Below are 23,374 nucleotides of genomic sequence, written 5' to 3' on the forward strand. Positions count from 1 at the left end.
CAATCAGTGGTAAATTGAAATGATTTGGCAGCCCACACAGAAGCTCACAATTCCTCTTCCACATGGTATGCTACTGGTATTCTCCGTGCAGTATTTGATAAAGGAATTTTGCTAACATCTTGTTCTGTTTTCTTTCTGACCAAAACACGTATCATTAATGTTGTGGCCATTCTTAAAAATGATTCATTTATGAGCACGTGACTGTATGTGTTTTATCTCTGAGGAGTGCAACTTTAAAACGATGCCTCAATAGTTTTGCTCATTTCCTCCAGTGATGAGTGCATTGGTGTTGCACCGAGAAACATTATTTCGCCCTCCAGACAGAACTTGGTTGGTTTACCAAAGAGGCCACTGTGCTTTATTACCACCACTACTTCAGAAGCTCTGTGAAAACAAAGGGGTGCTTCAGCCTTAGGAGCAAATGGATGAATGGTCCCATAAATTCCAATTTCTCAGGCTTCGCCAGTGTACCTCCTATCTTTACTTCCCTTTTTTCAACTGCCCATATGACATATCATTTGACAGGCAGGGCATGCATCTCTCCATCTTGCATTTTAGTCCTGTTCAATGATCTTATCATCGTTAAGAGTCATTTTTATGTCACTTGCAATCTGACTTTTACATTTCATTGAACCACTTTGCTATATTAATTTTCCTGAATGGATTTAATGCTACAAAATAGAAAAAGGTGAAAATTGTGAATTTTAGCAAATATAAAAACCAGCGCGTGAGTATTGTGAAAATATAATAATAAGACTAAGATTAACCACATTCTTTTAATTGAAGGTCAGCTGCAGAAAAATGACCAGTGCAAGTATAAATTCCAAACTTAATGATTATATTAAGAATCTAACAAGATTCCAGTGAAAATAATTTTACATTTCATTTAGGAAATATATGTGAACCAATTTGTTTCATTTGTTTGTTTTGAACTCAAAATTCCCAGAGTGCCTTTAGATATTCTTTAGTCCCATTTTTTCTTTCATGTATTGAACAAACATTCACAAAGTGTTCTGCACTGGGCACTCAGTGCAGTGAGGAGATGCAGTAAATAGAACAGGGTTTTTGTCCTCAGGGAGCTGATGTTTTTGCATGCGTGGTTTTCTATATCATATCCAGTCTGTACATTGCGGCTTATTTTTCTATTTCTCCTTTTTTGACCTGTGTTTCAGATACATAAACTATTTTACAATCTTGGTCCTCATTTCAAATTACTTTGTGCTCCAATCTTAAGCATACTATGATAATTTTAGTATCAATCCTTGTGTATAAGGACTTAGAAATCCTTGTGTGTACTTAAATTTTTCAAGTATAATACAAAAAACATTCTTACAAAAATTCAAATACAGAAATAGAATAAAATAGGGGGCATCTGGGTGGCTCAGTGGTTAAGCGTGTGCCTTGGGCTCAGGGTGTGATCCCAGAGTCCTACATTGGGCTCCCTGCAGGGAGCCTACTTCTCCCTCTGCCTATGTCTCTGCCTCTCTCTGTCTCTTATGAATAAAATCCTTAAAAAAAAAAGAGTAAAATATGAAAAGTCCACTTTAAAAATCTCCACTCAAGTTGCCTCCCAGGAGCCATACGCACAAGTGTGTGAAAGTGTGTATTTCCCACATTTTTCCTAACACTTTTATCCCTTTCAAATATATTAGTCCCTGTGAAGGACTTAGATATCATAATGCTTTAGTTCGTGTTTGCTGGATACTAGGTAGGCTAAGCATCTTTTCACATTTTTATTAGTATTTTTCCTTTATGAATAACTTTTTCTTATCCTTTGCCTTTTTTTTCTATGTGACTGTTTCTACTTGAGTTAATTTTGGTAACTGTGTTTTCCTAGAAAATTATCTGTTTTGCTGAGTTTACAAATCCGTATATGCAATTATGTCCTCTTTCTTGTTTTTAATTTCAGGTTTTGTTTTTTTTTTTAAATCTTCAAGACCATTCTAAAAAATGTTTTCGTTTCATTAACTGCTCCTTTTATCTGTATTCATTTCTTCTTTCCAGTTTCTGTGGATTAGGGGAAGGCCCTGTCTGTACACAGACGAAGGTGGGACCAGAGATCAAAGGTCACCAGTGGTTGAGCATTTGGAAAATAACTGTCGATGTCATTCTTTCCCACCCCCACCATCACAGATACAGTTCAAAATCAGTGAAGAAACCTGAGTGAGGAATCAGACTAATGAAAATGAGAGATCAGCTTTGTTAATGATAAGGCTAACTTGGAGAAGAATGCTTGACCAGTGCTCACATTCAAACCAATGGCCCTCCCTTTCTGAATTAAACTTAACCAAGATATTCTCTCTCTTTATTTTTTTTAAGATTTTATTTATTTATTCATGAGAGACACACAGAGAGAGGCAGAGACCCAGGCAGAGGGAGAAGCAGGCTCCCTGTGGGGAACCTGATTGGGACTTGATTCCAAGACCCTGGGATCACAACCTGAGCCAAAGGCAGACGCTCAACCACTGAGCCACCCAGGTGCTCCTGACCAAGATATTCTTAACATAAATGCTTTATTTTTGGAAGGTTCAACAAGAAACCAGTGAGAGTTAAATAAATCAGTTGCTTAGAGGTACCCACAGCCTCAGGCAAGTTCCATCCTAATAGTTCCATTTGGAGACCGAGGTCAGGAACACAGAGTGTGTGATTTGGCAGTCCCTCACTGGTGGCTGACTTTTCAGGGCCCAAGTAGAGGCATCCAGGGACTCGTGGGAGCATGGTGGAAGGATCTTGGGGTTTGAATGGGCAGTGGGGGTCACGTGAGTCTGACAGGGTAGGGAAGGAGCCTGAGACCGGGGAGCAGACCAGGCTGGGAGGGAGTGTGCTGGTGGGACAACGGGAAGAGCAGAGGTCTGAGAGGTCTCTTTCAGATTCAGAATCCTGATGGCAGGAGAGTCTCAGATGGGCACGTCCCCAAGTGTGATGGAACTTGTGAGGGACTGAAGCTGAGTCATTCTTCAGACTCTCTGGGTCTCTTGTTCTTTCCCAAAATTAGTTTAACATCTGCTTGGAAACCAAAAGAGTCACTGCTTTCCTATTCCTGGCTAATTAAACAAATTCAAACATATGTATATCCTCACTCAGCATTCTCACTCAGCTCAGGAGGGAAGTGAAGTGTGGCTGGCAGGTGTATCACTAGATGCAGAAGGTGGTCAGTGTGGGGGTGGGAGGGGAGGACAGCAGGGAGGATCCATCCCCAGAGCCAGACACACCCCTTGGCTACATGACCTCTCAGGCTTCAGGCGTCCTTCAGTTAATCTGGCACTACAGTATTGCCTTTTAAAAAGAAAACATATCAGTGTATGGTAACTTGTAAGTCAACAGACTTCTTGTTCCTAGCCATGCATTTACAAAAAGAGCCTCCCCTTTATGTTTTCTTGGGGAGGATGCGATGAACCTGGTCTCATGGCTCATAAGAAGGCCAACTTCACTAACCACCACGTTCGTGGTACAGTGTATCCCTCTGTAATTACTTCTCTCTATGTAATTTCCTACAGTGAAATACTATGCTTTAGAACTAAATTAAAAAGCCCTCTAAAGAGATGGTTAGGTTAACATAGAAGTCAAGTTCCTCTTAGTCAGAATGACTGTTTATGGTCAGGCTTTATAGATATTTACAAAGAAGGGCCATGTATCTCCATTCTACATGCAACGTCAAGTTTCAGATTATATTTAATAGATTAACATATTCATTATGACCTACTGAATTCATCAGATAAACAATTGATATTTGTACTCATTTTCTGGTAATAAACACTGGATCTGTTGCTAGCTGAATGAAGCTTGGGGACCCATGAAGTTCACCATTTTGCCTCTGGGCGTGTGTCCTTTCACCCTGCATCGTAAGAGATTCTCTTGGGTACCTCTCTGCTAATGCAAGAGTCCTAAGGATCTGACTGTGACAGTCTTTGCAAAAATTTGACACACATGTGTTTGAAACCCATTCAGAGTCACTTTCATCTCTTGGCTTTGTCCTGGTTATTTTTAGAGTTGATAAATTTATTTTGCAAGAGCAAAACAGAGCATTTTTAGGCTTTGATTTTTGGCTCAGGTTTAGGAAATTCTGTTCTGTGGGGAGCTGGCGGGTTTCCCACTGAGGCACTTAGAAGCTCAGCCTGCACAGAGGTTTCCTTCAGCATTGGTCTGGAGTTATCCATCCAGCTCTTGACACTGCCCAACCTCCATGCAAATGAACACCTAAACATGTCTTTGTAGCCCATCATCTTACCCTGTTCTTAGATAATCCAAGAGTAGAGATTTCATGGTTCCTGCAGAGGACATTTATTCAGGGTTTAATTATTTCTGCAATTATGAAAGTCTTCCTTGGATCAAATGAACTTACTTTCTGTAGTATAAGCCATCGGTCACAGAGTCTGATGCTCTCATGATAGATAATTACTCTTATGCTTTAAAAAATACAGTATTTTTTAAAATATAAAACTGTTACGTATTCACTGTAGTTAGTGTAGAAAAATCTTTAAAGCATAAAGGAAGTTAACCAGAGATAGCTATCTCTTCTTAGTAATTTATTTTATTTTTTAAATTTTATTTTGTTGTGATAAGAACACTTAACAGAGAGCTCTACTCTCTCAGCAAATTTTAAGTGTACAATATATTATTGGACTATAGGTGCAATATTGTATAGCAGATCTCTAGAGTTTACTCATTTTGCTTAGCTAAAACTTTATGCTCACTGATTAGTAACTCCCCATTTCCCCTTCCCCCCAGCCCCTGGCAACCACCATTCCACTCTTTGATTCTATGAATTTGACTACTTTAGATACCGCATATAAGTGGAATCACGCAGTTTTCATCTTTCTGTGCCTGCTTTATTTCATTTAGCAGAATACCCTCAAGGTTCATCCAGGTTGTTAAATATTATAGAATTTCCTTCTTTTTTAAGGTTCAGTAAGTATTCCATTGTATGTATATATATATCATATCTTCTTTATCTTTATTCATCTGTCAGTGGACATTCAGGTTGTTTCCACATCCTCACTATTGTGAATAGTGCCACAATAAACATAGGAGTGTTAATATCTCCTAGAGATCCTGATTTCAGTTCTTTTGGATAAATACCCAAAAGTGGGATTGCTGGATCATATAATAGTTCTATTTTTAATTTTTAGAAGAACCTCTACACTATACACTATTCCATAGTGGCTGCACCATTCTGTATTCTCATTCTGTATTCCAACTGCTCCACGTTCCTAGGAACACTGTCTTTCGGTTTCCTAATAATAGGCATCCCAGCAGGTGTGAGGCAATATCTCATTGTAAGTTTGATCTGCACTTCCCTGACAATTAGTGATGTTGACCATTTTTTCACATACCTGTTGGCTATTTGTATGTCTTTGAAGAAATGTCCATTTGAGTCCTTAGCCCATTTTTTAATCAAGTATTATCTTTTTCGTTCATTTTATTGCTCTTGAGTTGTCAGAGTTCTTTGTATATTTTGGAGATTAACCCCTTATCAGGTTTATGGTTTGCAAATATTTTTTCCCATTCCATAGATTGCCTTTTCACTTTGTCGATTGTTTCCCTTTGCTGTGCAGAAGCCTTTTTACTTGGATATAGTTTATTTTGTTTTGTTGCCTGTGGTTTTGGTGTCATATGGATGAAATCATTATGAAGACTAATGTCATGAAACTTTTGCCCTGTTTTTTTCTAGGGATGTTACAGTTTTGGATCTTCTGTTTAAGTCTCTAATCCATTTTGAGTTCATCTGATGTGTGGCATAAGGGTATATTATTCTTATTCTTATTCTTTTGCGTATAGATATCTAGTTTTTCCACCACCATTTGTTGAAGAAACTATCCTTCCCCATTACAGATGCATTGCAAACCCTATCAAAATCCAATAGTATTTTTTGTAGAAACAGAAAAATCAATTCTTTTTTTTAAGATTTTATTTATTCATTCATGAGAGACACACAGAGAAAGAGAGAGAGAGAGAGAGAGAGAGGCAGAGAGGCAGAGACACAGGCAGAAGGAGAAGCAGGCTCCATGCAGGGAGCCTGATGTGGGACTCAATCAGGACTCCAGGATCACACCCTGGGCCGAAGGCAGGGGCTAAACCGCTGAGCCACCCAGGTATCCAGAAAAAGCAATTCTAAAACTCATATGGAACCATGAAGAAAATACAAATACTCCAATCAATCCTGAGAAAGAAGAACATAGTTGGGGTATCATACTTCCCACTCAAGTTCTCTATAAATAAATAAATAAATAGATAGATAGATAGATAGATAGATCAATAAAAGCTTTAAAAAATAATGTAAAATATACTACAAAGCTATAGTAATCAAAAAGTATGGTACTGGGATGAAGACACACATAGGAACCAATGGACTAGAATAGAGACCAGAGATGTAAATCCATGCATATATAGCCAGTTAGTCTTCAACAAGGATGCCAACAGTAGCCATTTTTAGTATATAAAGCTTCTCTAAGTCTGTTTTTCTTTTTTTAAAGATGTTATTTATTTATTTATTCATGAGAAACACAAAGAGAGAGGCAGAGACATAGGCAGAAGGAGAAGCAGGCTCCCTGTGGGGAGTCCGATGTGGGACTTGATCCCAGGACCCAGGGATCATGACCTGAGCCAAAGGCAGATGCCCAACCACTGAGCCACCCAGGCATCCCTAGGTCTATTTTTCTTTTACCTAAGTAAATATGGCCTCCTACTGTATACACCATTTGTAGTCTATTTTCCACTAAATATACTGTAATTATTCCATATCATCATATATTTTACAGTATTACTTTAGAAATTGAGATATAATTTACCTACCATAAAATTCACCTTTTATAAAAGTGTGCAATACAGTGATTTTCTTGTATATCCACAAACTTGCACAATAGTCACAGCTATCAAATTCCAGAACATTTTCATCATCCCCTCAAAAATTCTGGAGCTGTTAGCAGTCAGTACCCCCTCGTGCCCCTCCCTTCATCTCATGGAAACCACTAATCTACTTTCTATGTTTATGGATTTGCATATTCTGGAAATTTCATATGAATGTCCTCATAACAGTATGTGGCTTTTTGTGTCTGCTCTTTTCACTCAGTAGAAAGTTTTTGAGGTTCATCTATGTTGTAGCATGTATGAGCATTTCATTCCTTTACTTTTTTTACTTTATTTCATTTTACTAATTTTCAGTTTTTCAGGGTCGAGTAAAATTGTGGATCATAATGGTAACTCTGTGCTTAACTTTTTGAAAGACTGCTGCACTGTTTTTTCATAGTGGACACATCATTTTCCATTCCCACAAATAATGTATGAGAGTTCTGATTTCTCCACATCCTTGTAAGCACTTGTTTTTGTCTCTCTGTTTGTCTGTACCAATCACTAGTAGGTGTGAAGTGGTATGTCGTAGCTTTGATTTGCACATCTCTAATGCCTAATGATGGTGAACACTTTTTATGTGCTTATTGGCCATTTGTATATTTTATGTTCTCTTTGGAGAGATGCCTGTTTGACTCTTTTGCACATTTTTTAGTTGAGTTATTTGTCCCTTTATGTGTTCTAGAGAACAGACCCATATATCAAATATATGGTTTGCAAATATTTTCTTCCATTATGTAGGTTATCTTTTCACTGCCCTTTGAAGCACGAAAGTTTTTAATTTTTATGAAGTCCAATTTATATAATTTTTTGTTTGTTGCTTGTGTTTAATATCTCTAAGAAAACATTGCCAAATCCAAGGACATGAAATTTTACACTTATGTTTCCTTCTAAGGTTTTTATATTTTTAGTTGTTACATTTTTGAGGTAATTTTTATATGATATGAAATAAGAAGCTACTTTCATTATTTTGTATTAGATGGATATCCAGTTGCCCCAGCACCATTTGTTAAAAAGACTGTTCTTACCCCATAGAATGGTCTTGGTACTCTTGTCAAAAGTCAACTTCCACAAATGTATGGATTCTCAGTTCTATTTTACAGATCTGCATATGTCTGTCCTTGTGTCAATACCACACAGTGTCAATTGCTATAGCTTTGTTTCAAGTTTTAAAGTTGGCAACTGCGGGATCCCTGGGTGGCGCAGTGGTTTAGCGCCTGCCTTTGGCCCAGGGCGCGATCCTGGAGACCTGGGATCGAATCCCACGTCAGGCTCCCGGTGCATGGAGCCTGCTTCTCCCTCTGCCTGTGTCTCTGCCTCTCTCTCTCTCTCTCTCTGTGACTATCATAAATAAATAAAAATTAAAAAAAAATTTTAAAGTTGGCAACTGCGAGTCTTTCAACTTTGTTCTTCTTTTCAAGATTGTTTTGATTATTCTGAGTCCCTTGTATTTCCATATGTTATAGAATTAGCTTGTCAATTTCTGCAAAAAGAGGAACTGGAATTTTGATAGGGATTGTGTTGAATCTGTGGATCAATTTGAGGAGTGTTGCCATCTTACGTTTTAACCATACATAATATGAGATGTCTGTCCATTTAAGACTTCGTTAATGTTTTTCAACGTTTTATGGTTTTTAGTGTACAACTCTTGCACCTATTTTGTTAAATATATTACTAAATATTCTTTTCCTTTTGATGCTACCATAAATATAGTTGCTTTCTTAATATTTTGGATTTTTCACTGTAAGTGTATAGAAGTGAAAATGGGGTTTTTATATAATGATCTTGTATCCTGCAACTTTGCTGAACAAGTTTATCAGCTCTGCTTTGTTGCAGATTTTTTGAGATTTTCTACATATAAGATCATAAGGTAATAGAGATAGTTATGCTTTTCTTACCAGTCTGGATGCCTTTCTTCTCATTGCCCAATTTCCTTGGTTAAAGATTCCAAGATAATGCTGACAAAAAGTGGTGAGAGCAGACACATCTTTATCTTGTTTCTGATGTTAGAGGAAAGCTTTCAGATTTTCATGATATGTGATGTTTGTAGTTGCCCTTTATCAAATTGAGGAGTTTCCCTTTTATTCCTGATTTGTTCAGTATTTTTATTATGAAAGTGCATTGGATTTTGTCAAATGCTTTTTCTTCATCTATTGGGACAACCCTTTTGTTTTGTCCTTCATTCTATCAATATGGTGTATTACATTGATCAGTTGTCATATGTTGGACCAACCTTGAATTCCTGACATAAATCCCACTTGGTCATGGTGTATAATCCCTTATATATGTTGCTAGATTTGATTTGTTGGTATTTAACAGGTACCCTGTTAAGGACTTTTGCATGTATGTCATAGGGAATATTGATATAGTATCACTTTTAATGGCTGCATGATATTTAATTATTTGGATATACCATAATATAATTAATTAGACTTATTTCCTTTGCTTTCATTGTTACAATCAAGGATGAATTTATAATTCCTGCACATATGGTTTTGCATTCATTCGTGATTATTTTCATAGGATGCATTTCTATAAATGGGATAACTGACCCAAAGGTTTTGCAGAGATGTTTATCTTGTTTTGTCATTGGCATTTATGTTTTATTTATAGGATTTTCCTTATTTGCAGAGGTTTTTTATTTTCAAAGTCAAATCTGTTTCTTTTTTATGTATTCTGCCTTTGTATGTGTGGGCTCAGAGAGGGCTTTCTCACCTTGTTCGGCTACATAATCTCCTCTTTCCTTTTAGTTTTGATAATGCTTATTTTTTTTCTCCACTTAAATTTTTATTCTGCTAGAATTCGTTTGGATATACAGTGTGGGGTACTCTTTTTTTTTTTTTTTTTTCCAAATGATTAGCCAATTTTCCCAACGCCATTTTAAAAAACAATCCATTCTTTATCCTCAGATTAGTAATGCTATCTTTATCTTAATTCTTATATTTGGGCTTTTTTATGATCCATTGACAACGTTTCTATTCCTGAACCACACCATTGCAATTATTTTGCTTCTCTGGTCTGTTTTAATATCTGACAGTACAAGTTCCTTTTCATATTTTTTTCAACAATGTTCTTCTACAGAGGAGAATGAATTATTCTATATCTTCTATAGAGAAGAATCAATTATTCTACCAAATGCATTTTAGGATAGTTTTATAAAGCATTTTTTCACACCTCTTAATCCGGTTAGAATTTTTGTTGAAATTATAGTACATTTATATAATTATTTTGTGGAGAATTGGAGTATCATCCAATTAGATATTCATTCATCCACCCAGTCTTCTCTTTATTTTTTTTTAAAGATTTTATTTATTTATTCATGAGAGACACAGAGAGAGAGTCAGAGACATAGGCAGAGGGAGAAGCAGGCTGCCTGTGGGGAGCTCAATGTGGGACTCTATCCCCGACCCTGGGATCACGCCCTAGTCGAAGGCAGACGCTCAACTGCTGAGCCACCCAGGCATCCCCAGTCCTCTCTTTTGTTGTTCAGTAAAATGTTGTAGATTTTTAGGGGGTGATTGTAATTTTATTACCAGATTTATTCAGAGATATTTTATAGTTATTTTTGCGTGTAAGCAATATTTGTTTAGCCTGCAATAACTTATTTAAATGTATTGGTATTATACAATTTAATAAATGTTATTATTTTTAGAAAATTTAGAAGATACAGTGTGAATTTAAAAAATAAATGACCCACAATACCCAGAATAATAATAGTCAGAATAAGATATAGCCACTCTTAACACTTTGTGTACATCCTTCTACTAATTGAGAAAGTAAGACCCAATCACGTGAAAGGCTTAATCCAAGGCGCAAGGCACTAGCTTGTTATCTTTTTCCCTGTCCAGCATTTTCTTGTTTTGGGGGACTGCTCTTGTAAGTAGTGGGGCTGTCAGTTACCCAGGTCTTTCTCCCTTGCCATGAGGCTGGACAGTGTATCATGGTGAAGTTCTTTTCTGAGGAGTGCCTCTCTTCTGAGGTCTTGAATACTACAGACTTCTAACATAAACTGCTGCTGGGAAAGGCTCTCCCATCCCAAAAGCACCATGTTTAAATGAACTGACCTTGGGGAAGCAGAGCCAAAAGGTGATGAAAACAAATTCCTGATGACTTTTGAACCTCCAGGTCTCCATCACTAGACTTTCCAGTTAGTCAAGCCAGTAAATTTGCTATTTTGCTTAAGCAAGGCTGAGTTGGAGTTTTGTCACTTGCAGAGTCCCAACCACATCATCTCCTGTGTCTCTGCCATGATGCCATGCACAGAGCGGGGGAGCAGGGAATGCCCGGGTGAGTTAGGTCCCTTTATTCCTCTGACCCCTGGGAGAATGGATAATCTTCGGTGAGAGCAGGTCCCATGAATTGTCACTTGCTTTCTTTAAGGCAAAGAAGGAAAGCCACCAAAGGCAGCAGTGTTTGCCAGGGTGGCAAGAGGCCACAGTTGTAATAACAGCTCTCACAGGAGAAGGCCAGCTTTAAGCTGCATGACCGCAGCTCCTTACTGTGATCTGTCATTAGAAAGGCAAAGTCTGCATATGAGGAGTGGAATTACAGCCGAACCCCGGGGGGATTCAGTGTCACTGAGGCTCTGCAAACTCATACTGACTCCTAAGTAAGAGCTCTCTGCCATGGAAGAGATACTTGGCTGCTTTTCACACCTATTATCCAGTAAAATTGCAGTTAAACTCCAACTTATGGCAGTGACTAAGCTCAGCCTAGCCCTAATGACTCCGGTTCTTGGTGAGTATAGATATAACACATGCTGCTTGTTTACCTTCATAAATTTCTTCCATGTTTTTACAGGCAATCTCATCATCACTGGGGCATGTAGACCATCCGTAGTAGCAGGGAACATAGACCTCAGGTTTTGTGAGGGCGCTCCTATAATTCTGATGAATTCAAAATTAGTTATGAAAATATTTAGAATGAAAAAAGAAGTTACAACAAATTACCAGAGGCTTGGAGGTTTAGATGCCTTATCTCTGAGCACTCTCTCAGCTCACTAAAGCTGCCTGCTTTAAAATGCTTCCTGATCATAACCTGACTTCCCCATCCCACTTAGAACATTCGACAGACAACCGCAGGTTAAGGCAAGTGAGGGGCCTTGAGGCTTCAGGGCAAACTCACCTTTGAAGACAGACTGGCTTTTTTTTTTTTTTTTTTTCTGTTTGATATCTCAGGAAACAGCAAGAAACTCGTCAGCCCTATATCTTTAAATCCTTATGTTTTAGAGAGGTACAAATTAAGTATGCAGGAACCAGTAGGATAGAAGTGATTTTGCACTGTGTGTGTGTATGAGAGAGAGAGAGATTGTGAGAGACGTAGGGAGGGAGGGAGATGGAGTAGGGAGGGGCTGGGGGGCAGGCTGTCAGAAGCCCTGGAGCCCAGAGCCCGCCTGCTTCCTGAGTGAAGCATTGCTCAAATGCTCACTGCCCGGGCCCCTTGAGTGTGGTTTTCCTCCCTGGCCAGCACCAAACCCCAGAATAGTGCGGCTGACTTGCTGATTGAGGTCAGCAGCTCCCGGGAGGCACGAGAAGCGAAAGCCTTTGCAGTAAGTACATAGTTGGTTCTTATTTAAGATGGGGATAGAAAATCTTAGAAGAATAGCTCTATCTGGGGGGAAGAGGTTCTTCTGCTTTCTCTATCTGGGGGGGGAAGAGGTTCTTCTGTTTTAGGTATAATGTCTAACATACCCAATGAATCTTGATATGACTAAAGCATGATTAATACATTTTTTGTGTGTGTGATTCATGGACTAGATAAGTTAATGCTATAGACATGCTTTTGGGGGGGGGGTGCTAAAAATGGATTTGAAACTCATCTTCTGACATCTTGAAAAAAAATAGTCTTTTTTTCCCCTGCCTGTTACTTTTTTCATCTTGCAAAGTAAGGATAATTAATGCTGACTTTAAGTTAATGTATAGAGGTTTTTTGGGGTTCTTTTTGGAAAAGAAATCCTCTCAGTAGGTACTAATTACTAGTAGTGTGGAGGTCTATTTTCACAACCATGGTGAATAGGGCTGCTTCTGTGCATTCTTTTCACCAAGTGTGGGACGTATGAAGTCCCATGGAAAGAGTGGCCCACTTGACTGGTTCTTTGCCCCCCTGGAAGATTCTAGAGCCCTCTCCCCTTGAAGATGAGTACTGTGAAGTGTGCCCTCTCATCTTGCAGAGGGCCTGATAATGTCCCAGAGCTTAATATCTGGGCCAAACATTGTGCTTATGAGACCCAGATGGCAAAGCTTCAAAGATATGACAAAGATAGAGGCTTTTCTAGGAAGTTACTTACTATATGGTTTCTGTTTAGACACTATTTTGCACTAACCACCCCTCCCCCAGCCCTCACACCCACCCTCACCCCAGCAAAAGGCACAGGCTACTTTGGAATGTCTCTTCACCATTCTCTTTTCTAGAAATGAAGGGGCTTCTCCCCTTTTTTTCTTTTAACTTCTTGGTAGAATAAAATATTTTGCTCAGTAATGCAGGAAGTTGATATTTTAAGTTTACTCAAACAATGTGATTTTCCTCCCTCTCCTTAGGATGCAAAGATTAAAAACAAAAAAAAAAAGACACATGTTCACCGCTTCTACCGCAGGACTCACTAACATGGCTCTGTTTTTTGTTCTTTTACAACTGAGCTCCACAGACTGTGTATCTAGTTGAGAGTAGATGTTTCACTTCCTTTAATCTTCCCTTTGCCAAGTGGTAAAGTAAGTGTCTCAGCAGGAGAAACCCACAAAAGTAGAGGGAGCCCAAAATTAATGAGACTAAACTTTCAAGTGAGAATAGACACTATGTATGAAGTAGCTTCCTCATTTCAATCCCCCATCCATCGTTAGGGAAAACATGTTAACACTTTGTCATATGACAAAAATAACATTTTTGAGTACTTGCTGTTTGATAGGGCAGTCAGGTTATCTCATTTGATTCTCAAAACACCCCCATGTAGTGGCTGCATTTATGTTCTTCACTTGGTAGGCAAAGAAACTGAGGCACAGAAAGATTTCTTAACTGGGTAGAATGGTACAGCTGGGGTTGGGACTTAAGGTCTTTCTAAATCCACAGTAAATTTAGAAATTAGAGAAAATATTAACTCAATCCCACACCCTCAAGCAGCTTAAAATTTCTCTATTTCTTTCTACTTGTACAAACTAGGTATTATATAGCATAGGGGTTTTTTAATGTTATGAGTTTCACAATTATTTTTAATGGTATATAATGTTCTAGTAAGTGTTCCATCAATTGCTTAGTATTCCTTGTTCTTATAAATCAGGTTGCTTTCCTCTTTTTATTATTGTTTGTTTTCTTGCTACTATGAATAATCTTTTAGAGGCACCTGGCTGGCTCAGTCAGTAGAGCATGTGACTCTTGATCCTGGGGTTTTGAGTTCAAGCCCCAAGTTGAGTGTAGAGATTACTAACAAATAAAATCTTAAAAAAAAAAAAAAAGAGTATTTCAGTAACTACATTGTATATATGATTTCCCCCAGGTTTCTGGATCATATCTGTAGAATAGATTCTCAGGCATGGGATTACTAGGTAAAAGGGGTATGGACATTTATTTTAATGGTGCTAAATTACTCTCTACCAACACTCTTGTGGAGTCCCTCTTTCATTTCATCTACTCCACCAAGGACAATATCATTTTTTTAAAAAACAGGCAAAACAGAACCTCTTTGTAATTTTGCATTTCTTTTAATTAGGCTGAATTGTTTTTTCACATGTTTGTTTACAAGTTGTACTTTCTCTTTTGCTCATCTGTCAGGCTCTTAATGCTTTTTTTGTTTTGTTTTGCTAATTTATATAGGTTTTTGATAAGATTTATTTGCCATATTTTGTCAGGTATTTTACCCAGACTATTGGTTACCTTTTTTTAAAAAAAGATTTTATTTATTAATGAGAGACACACAGAGAGAGAGAGACAGAGAGAGGCAGAGACACAGGCAGAGGGAGAAGCAGGCTCCATGCAGGGAGCCTGACGCAGGACTTGATCCCACTTCTCCAGGATCAGGCCCTGGGCTGAAGGCAGCACTAAACCGCTGAGCCACCCAGGCCGCCCTTTTGGTTACCATTTTAAACTGAATTAAACACACACACACACACACACACACAGCCATTTAACATTTTTACATAGTCCAAACTGTTCATTTTTTCCCCCTTATTCTTCTTACCTTAGAACCTGGTATCCTCTTAAGGGATTTTTCCCCCTTCTAGTTTTTATTTGGGTGGATGATGTGAAAACTGGATTTAAACAGACTTCAAATAATGCCAAACTGTTTTCCCAATATCATTTATGAGAAATCTTTGTGTTCTCTAGTTCTTCAGCTTTTCTATGTTAAATGATTTTTCTGTATTATCTATTTTATCTATAGCAGTTAACTGTTTCTCTGCCATTGTCACATTGTGTTAACGTGTTGCTTTTGTGCTATATAGAGTATAGAGTCAAAATAAAGTATTGACTAAGAGTGTGGGCTCAGGAGTTAGGCTGCTAAGTCCTAACTTATGTGTCCCTCAGTCTTATTATTTTAAAATGAGGATAGTAATAGATAGTGTCCACTCCATGGGTTGTTGGGGTGAGGAAACAAAAGCTAAATTAAAAAACAAAACAAAACTCTGGAAACAGTATTTGATGTATATATTTATGTATAGAGAATATTTGATGAATGTTTGAGTCAAATGTATCATTCTTTCCCTATATGGCTTAAGAAAAACTTTCACATAATCGTGGGAGACAGAGAAAGAACATTTGACTCTACATATGTTAAGGAACTTGGTATGTTGGAAGATGGGCAAGTGACAGAGAGATATATGCAAAACACATACCACAGAGGATTACTATCTATTATAAATAAAGAATTGCCACAAATCAATTAGTAAAAGCAAATACATAAAGAAAAACTGGGCAAGGATAATTTGTAAGTTTATATTTATTTTTATAAATTATATTTTTATAAATAAGCAATCACAGGAGAAGAAATATAGCTGAAAACAGAGCATCCAGTGTCAAAGAGAACATATGGAGATGGGCACTGACAATCACATATACAAAGAACAAGAATTAGTAAAGCTTTTTGTATGGCAGTTTTACAAAATCTACCAAATGTAAAATGTATCTGAGAAAAATTCTGTACATTTTCAAGTATACATATGCAGTGTAATCATATTTACATTTAAAATTTCATTATTTATGTTAAGAAACATAAACTCCCAGAGCATCCTGGTGGCTCAGTTGGTTGAGTCGAACTCTTGATTTTGGCTCAAGTCATGATCTCAGGGTTGTGAGATTGAGTCCCTCATTGGGCTCTGCTGGGCATGGAGTCTACTTAAGATTCCCTCCCTCGGGGCAGCCCGGGTGGCTCAGTGGTTTAGCGCTGCCTTCAGCCCAGTGTGTGATCCTGGAGGTCCAGGATCAAATCCCACATCGCGCTCCCTGCATGGAGCCTGCTTCTCCCTGTGTCTGTGCCTCTCTCTCTCTCTCTGTGTCTCTCATGAATAAATAAATAAAATCTTAAAAATAAAAGATTCCCTCCCTCACCCTCTGCCCCTCCCCACCCCCAGTCGTGTGCATTCCTGTTCTCTCTCTCAAAAAAAGAGAAACTTAAACTTCTCATTTTTATTTGTAGGTATATAAAAATTCATCTTAAAAAAAGTAGTGGATGTATAACATTAAGGTGTTTACTATGGGAAGTAGAATTAAGGGCAAGGTCTTGTTCACCTTTTGCTACATATATTTTTATGTTTGAATTTTTCTATGTCTATATTTGTCTATTATTTGTATAAGATAGATTGGCATTTTCCCACATCCACAGGCAAGAAAATTTTAGGGAGCAGAAGGTATAGAGGCCTACAGTTGGGAAAGTACACAACAAATTATAGAAGAGTGAGCATTTGAGTGGCAGTGTTTTCACATTCTTTATAGGTTATGACTTAAGACCTTGTTAACTTAATCTGAGAGGCAGAGAGGAAAAGTTGATTTGTTGCTGAGCTCTGATCTCTAAGTAGCTCCCCTCCCTATTTCCCTGCTGTGTGCAGGTGGTCCCTACATGGGCAGTTCATAGACCCCACCCCAGACACACTGTCCCCTTCCTTTTCATCTGTATTCCTTTTCTTTATTTTATTTTTAAATATTTATTTATGTATTTGAAAGAAAGCATGCACATGCATGAGTGAGCACGTGGTAGGGGAGGTGCACAGGCAAAGGGAGGGAGAAAATCTCCAGCAGACTCCCTGCTGAATGTGGAGCCCAATGCAGGGCTCCATCCCATGACGCTAAGATCGTGATCTGAGCGGAAATCAAGAATTAGACACTTAACCCACTGAGCCACCTAGGCACCTCCTTTATCTGTATTTTAAAAAGTTTCATCCAACCTTCATGATCGCCATACATCCAGCCATTCATCCAGCAGACACCTAGCGCCTAGTCCCAGCCAGGCAGTACCCTAGGCCCCGCAGAGACAAGGGTGAGCAGGAGAGGGAACGTGTCTGCCCTGTGGGAGCAGCAAACCCACTAACCAGTTACTCATCACCAATCATGAGCGTTAGTATGAAGCCACCAAATAAGGAGAATAATAGATGAGAGCCCATTTAGATGGGTGCTCTGGAAGGGGCAAGCAGAGGGAGGCTAGGCTATTCTAAGAAAAGCACAGGTGGGGACCACCCCCCACGTCTCCCTACCCATCCAACCATTTGGAACCTCGTTCTGGTTCCATCACTTCAACTCTCCCATTCTGTCTCCTTCTCTCCATTCCTTCTGCCATCTTTTCATTCCTTTCACTGGGACCACCATTTCTCAGATTTTAGTCATTCAAATTTCCTCTTTTCATAGTTTTTGCCATAGCCAACTACCATGGCTTACTTATTAAATTTCCTAAAACCACCATCACTAATATATTTTAAAAGGAAACTTGTTGACTGCGGTAAATGAGAACCGATGAAAATGAAATAATGCCAAACCTGAAAGTTAAAATTAAAATTTACCAGTAATGAATGCAGAACTGTCACCTGGTCCAAAAGACCTGTGAGATGGCTTTGATCACAAAGGGATGCTATTTATGGAAGAGACTGTATTAGGTTTAGATATTGAGCCAGTAGAAAATGCCTCTTGTCTATGAGGACTTTGTTAGCCAGTATAATTCAGGATGAGGACGCTGCAAGAAAGAGATGAGAGAAGGAGGAGATTGAAAAGTAATTATTTATTTTATAGCTACAAGAGTGAGGTAAGCCAGGGACAGGTGACAGCCAGGGAGCCAGAGGGTCCCTCTGAGACAGCCCTCGGAACCACCCTGCTGCTACAGCCAGGGGCCACCTCATAATGAGAAGATCCTAATAGTCTCCCACTGGGGAGAGTCTGCAGAGACGCTGGGAGAGTTTTTGCAGGAGATGAAGGCCAAGATCCTAGGGGGATGGTCTGAGATGTAAATAAAAGTCTGCGTTGAGCCTGAAGACTGGAGAACCCCTCCAGCACCCACTGCCTGTGGGAACCTGTCCTTGATCTCACTGATGAGCTTAAGGGTTTCTGGAAAGCTGGCTTCCCCAGTGCTACCTGGAGCCCTCGCTGCACAGAAGGAGCCCACATAGGGAAGTGCTCAGCAGCTTTTGTGAATAGGCTTGGGCTGCTGAGCACCAGAGTAAGGTGGTCTCCTTGGTTACCACCAGGGCCCCACCGGTCAGGTCAAGGCATTGGAGACTGCCTCCAGCCCTTGCTCTCTAGCTGGGTGTCTTGAGGCTCCTGCTTGCTCATCCCTGCAGCTGCAGGCTCTTCGAGTCCCTCACACTTGCTTCCCACCTCCTGCCAGAGCATCTCTTTCACTTGCCTGACTGTTCCCTCAGCCTGTGGGTGCTCTCTTCCCCTTTGCACCTAGCTATTACCTGTTATCCTGGAATAGTCTTCTCTGCAGGGAGCCTTCTCAGGCTGTCTTCCCTGGCTTGGCCGTTCCCCCCCCCCCCCCCATAAGCTCTAATAGCCCGTGTGACTCTCTTCAGTAGTTTTCATAGTGGAGATCTTTTATTTTGGGGTCTGCATTGTAGTCCCCTGCTCTAGACCAGGAACTTCTGGTGAGCAGGGATTGTTTGCTCATCTCTTGCATGGTGCCTCCCTGAGACATAGCAAATGCTCAAAAGGGTTTGTGGAGGGAACAAATGAATGAAACAGTCCCCAGCTATTTGATTGTGTAAACAAACAAAATCACACTATTCCTTTTAGGCCTGACTTTACTGTTCCTAGTGCAGTGAAGGGCAAGGAATGATGGGGACTGGCAGCAGAGGAGGTTGGGTAGTGGGACATGTATATAAGAGGCCTGGTTGGACTCCAAGGGATATGGGCCCTACTGGAGGATTTTGAGCAAACGAGTGACAGAATCTGACCTATGTTTTAAAAGGAGCATTGTGGATAGGGACGAGCAAAAGTCGGAAGAGGATCCAGGTGGATTTGGAGTATATCCTGACTACAGCCAAAGGCCTATGGCCATTCTGGTTAGCAGGATCCCATTATTTGTTGCCCAGATCAATGCCCTTTTCACAAAAGAGCCACAATTCAGTCCTGAGTTTCACACATCAGAATACATATAAAACTTATAAATTGACAAATGTTTGCTGTCCCCAAAAGCCACCACAGAGGCCCCCTGGCTCATGCGCACCGGTTTAGGACATGCAGTAGTCTCGGCTTCCAGCTCTGCCCTACAGGGCCTGCCTGAGGAATGCCTGGGCCTGCCAGCCTGCTGCTTCTTTCAGCCACAGACACATCATCACACAGTGAAGAGGCATAGTGGCATGCAGATGAGAGGCTAGACTCCTGAACCTGGCTTTTGGGACCTCCACGGTCTGCCTCCAACCCTATTTCCAGGGCTGTTTTGCTCTACTTGCCACAGCGCTTACCCACTGCTGCCAAACCAAACCACTCCAGTGTGTATACCCTGTCATTGTGCTTTCCCTCCTCTGCCTTTGTGTGTGCTTCTCACCTGGGATTCCCTTTCCACCGTAAAGTCTCACAGACTCTGGGGCTTAAACACAGAAGTTAATTTCCTCACAGTCCTGGAAGGTAGAAGTCTGAGATCAAGGTGTTGCTTGGGTTTGGTTCCTTCTGAGACCTCCCTCCTTGGTTTGTGGATGGCCATGTTTGCCATGTGTCCTCACACGGCCTTCCCTCTGCAGATCTCTGTGTCCCAGATTCCTCTTCTTTCTTTCTTTCTTTCTTATTTTTTTTTTTTTTGATTCCTCTTCTTATGAGGACACCAGTCATTGGACTGAGGGCTCACCCCAGTGACCTCCTTTTACCTTAATCCCCTCTTTAGAGGCTCTGTCTCCAAATATAGTCACAGTATGAGGTCCTGGGAGTTAGGACTTCAACATATGAATTCAAGGAGGCACAGTTCAGTCCATAACAAGAGTCTAGCTGAAATATCACTTTGTCCTCACGTGTCTTCCTGTTCTCACACATCATAGCCCTTCAGCGGACTTCTAACACTGTGTCCTTTGGTATTCATTCATTCAGGCAGGCAGGCAGTCATTCATTAGAAATACCCAGAAATACTTACTGAGCTCCTTCTGTGTACCAGAAATCTGTTTGACACTGGGTATCCAGAGCTGAATAACATGGTGCGTAATCTGAATCCTTAGCTGAGAGACAGACAGACCAATTATAGCACTGTGATGAATGCTGATGTTTAGGAGAGGCCTCTGACCCAGTGCTGGATCCAAGCCAGTGTAACATTTACTAGGTCAGGGGATGCTTCAGCTGAGTCCTGCATGGTGAATAGGAGTTAATGTGCCAAGGGAGTGGGGAGAGTGTTGCACCGAGAAGGGATGGCGTGTGCAAAGGCTTGGAGTTGCAAGGGGCTATGGTGCTTTCAAGGAGCTGCAAGCAATCCATTGTGGGAGCAGGTGTCTGCAGTGGGCGTGCGAGAGAATGGTAAAAGGTGGGGGGCAGGGTACGAGGGTGCAAGAAGCCTAGCATATCCAGTTTGGGCTTTATCCTGAAAAATGTGGTGGTGGAAGGGTTTAAGTAGGGGAGGGACTTGTGGTTTAGAAAGTGTGCTAGCAGTGTGGCAGTAGACAGTGCCTGTGGCCCTGACTCTGGGTAGGTAGGGAAACCAGCAGTAATTCTTCTGATCCCAATGGTGACTCGAAGTGTGGAACTAAGGGGCAGAGGATGATCTGGGAAAGCTTTGGCAATTTGAGTGGCAGGACTTAGTGACTGACCAAATATATAGGGGGTGAAGGACAGTGACAGGATCATCATTAGGTTCCTAGACTCTGAATCTCGGCAGATGCTCCCATTGTGAATGTGCAATTTGATGACTTTTGCTGAATGTGTACACCTGTGGAAACGCCACTGCAATCAAGATACTGAGCGTTCCCTTCACTCCAAAAATTCCTTTTGTGTCCCTTTATAGGAAGTCTGGTTCCCAGCCCCGCTCCCGTCCATGGCCCCCAGCAAACACTGATCAGCTTTCTATCACTCTACATTATTTTTGCTTCTAGCATTTCAAGTCAGTAGAACCATATACTATGTAGTTATTTGGCATCTGGTTTCTTTGATTCAAGACAATGCTTTTGAGATTCATCCATGTTATTCTGTGTATCATTTGTTCATTCCTCTGTAATGATTGGTACGGATATATTACAGTTTGGTGATCCATTCACACTTGTGTGTGTGCACATGTGCATGAACACACATGTGTAAGTGGTACCTCTATACAGATTTTCAAGAGCTGCATTTTTTATCAGCCACCTATAGGTGAGTTTTTGCCTTCTGACCATTTAGGAAGGTAAGTCCCAAGCTTGACTGATCAGAGTCACACTGGCAGCTTATTCAAAATTCAGAAGTAGGACTCAACCTTGATGGGCTGACTCAGAACCCCATGTGTATTTTTAACCGGATTTAAGTTAATTTTGATCAGCCAGGTTGGGGGACTTGTGTACCATGTGAACAGTATCTGTGGAGTTATAACCTTGCTAGTCCTGTTTGTTTGTCACTAAGAGGCCATCTAGTCTGTACTCTTGGGTGTTATTATTCTTTCTGGGTGCTGACCACACCAACTTTACCTGCTACAGGTCATCCTGGCCATTGATTTTTTTCACTAATTTATCAAACAGAAAATCTCTGAGCACTCACCACATGGAAGGCATCGATCTAGACACTGTGCATAAATGCAAAAGCAATTGCAGCTTGGCACTTACAATTAGGAGATATGTGATATTGACATACACAATCATACAAGAAACGGTGATAAATGTCAACGACACACAGATAAAATGCTTGGAATTTAGAGGCACATCAAATAATTCCCAGCTTTTTGTGCACATGGGGAGGTGGTAGACAAATATGGTTACAAAAAAAGGTAAGGTTTGCTCTGGGGTTTGAAGGATGGATAAGATTTGTGCATAAGGGAGTTGAGGGTGGGAGAGGCAGACTGGGCAGAGGGAACACAACACAAGAAAACAAGAAAAAAGGCTGGGAGGTGGGCAAGGCCCATGCGACTGGGGGCCGTGGAAGGCCAACCTGACTGGAGCATGGAAAGCATAAGATGGGGGGAGGAGGGAATGAGGTTGGCAAGGTGGCCGTGGGCCAATGCAGGGAGAGCCTTAGATTACGGTCATTCAACCCACTTGAGCTTTGACAAACGCGTGCATAACCACCACCACAAGCAGGATTTATACCTGTTCTCTCACCTCTACTACTTCCTTGTACCTCTTTATAGTCAGCCCCTCTGATGTGTGTTTTCTAGAACATTGAGCAATTAATTCTGACACTCTGCACCTGGAGACAGCATCGCATCCCACAGGCTAAGGCCTCAGGCTCACAAGACTGTTCCCACCCCTCCCTCACTCCCAATTCAGGCCAATCACAATCCAACCTGCTATAAATCGGAGGTTCCCACAACCCCCTCCTTAGGTTTGATTAATTGCTTAGAGTGGCTCACAGAGCTTGAAAAAAAACATTTATGTACTTTTACCAGTTTCTTATAAAAGGGGTTATAAGTGATACAGATGAACCACCAGCTGAAGAGGAACATAGGGTGAGATCCCAGGCCCTGGTAACCACTGCTCTGTTTTCTATTCCTATAGTGTTGCCTTTTTCAGAATGTCATATAAATGGAATCATAGAGTAGTAGTTTTGAGTTTGGCTTTCACTTAGCATAATGAATTTAAAATCCATCCATTTTTTTAAACTTTTTTTTTTTTTTTTTTTTGAGAGAGAGCACAAGCTAGAGGGGCAGAGGGAGAGAGAATCTCAAGCCGACTCTATGCTGAGGAGAGCTTGATCCCACGACCCTCAGATCACAACCTGAGCCAAAACCAAGAGTCGGACACTTAACCAGGTACCCCAAAATTCATCAATTTTTCTGCATGTCATTCAGTACATGGACATAGCACAGTTTATCCACTTACCACTGAAGGACAGGCAGGTTGTTTCAAGTTTTTGCTATTATGAACCAAGTCTATGAACCAAGCTGTTATGAACATTCCTATTACAAACGTTTGTGTAACACAAGTTTTCATTTCTCTTGGATAAATGCTAGAGTAGAATTGTC

At 40.3% G+C, this 23,374-nt stretch overlaps 1 protein-coding gene across 3 annotated transcripts in view; it reads left to right on the forward strand.

The window, feature by feature from the left end:
• Window positions 1–23,374, forward strand: part of SPECC1 (sperm antigen with calponin homology and coiled-coil domains 1) — a 280,020-nt gene that overhangs the window by 41,345 nt on the left and 215,301 nt on the right. Inside the window, exons 1-2 of one of the 3 annotated variants that reach the window (XM_072820970.1) lie at window positions 12,272–12,394; window positions 23,036–23,161. The exons of 1 other annotated variant lie outside the window; for it this stretch is intronic. The gene's annotated coding sequence lies outside the window, so the exon portion shown is untranslated. Of the gene's footprint in view, window positions 1–12,241; window positions 12,395–23,035; window positions 23,162–23,374 lie in introns of those variants that run through there. One more of the 3 variants, XM_072820971.1, reaches the window with a different exon arrangement.

This window comes from Canis lupus, chromosome 3 (genome assembly GCF_048164855.1).
Source record: "Canis lupus baileyi chromosome 3, mCanLup2.hap1, whole genome shotgun sequence".
Lineage (NCBI taxonomy): Eukaryota > Metazoa > Chordata > Mammalia > Carnivora > Canidae > Canis > Canis lupus.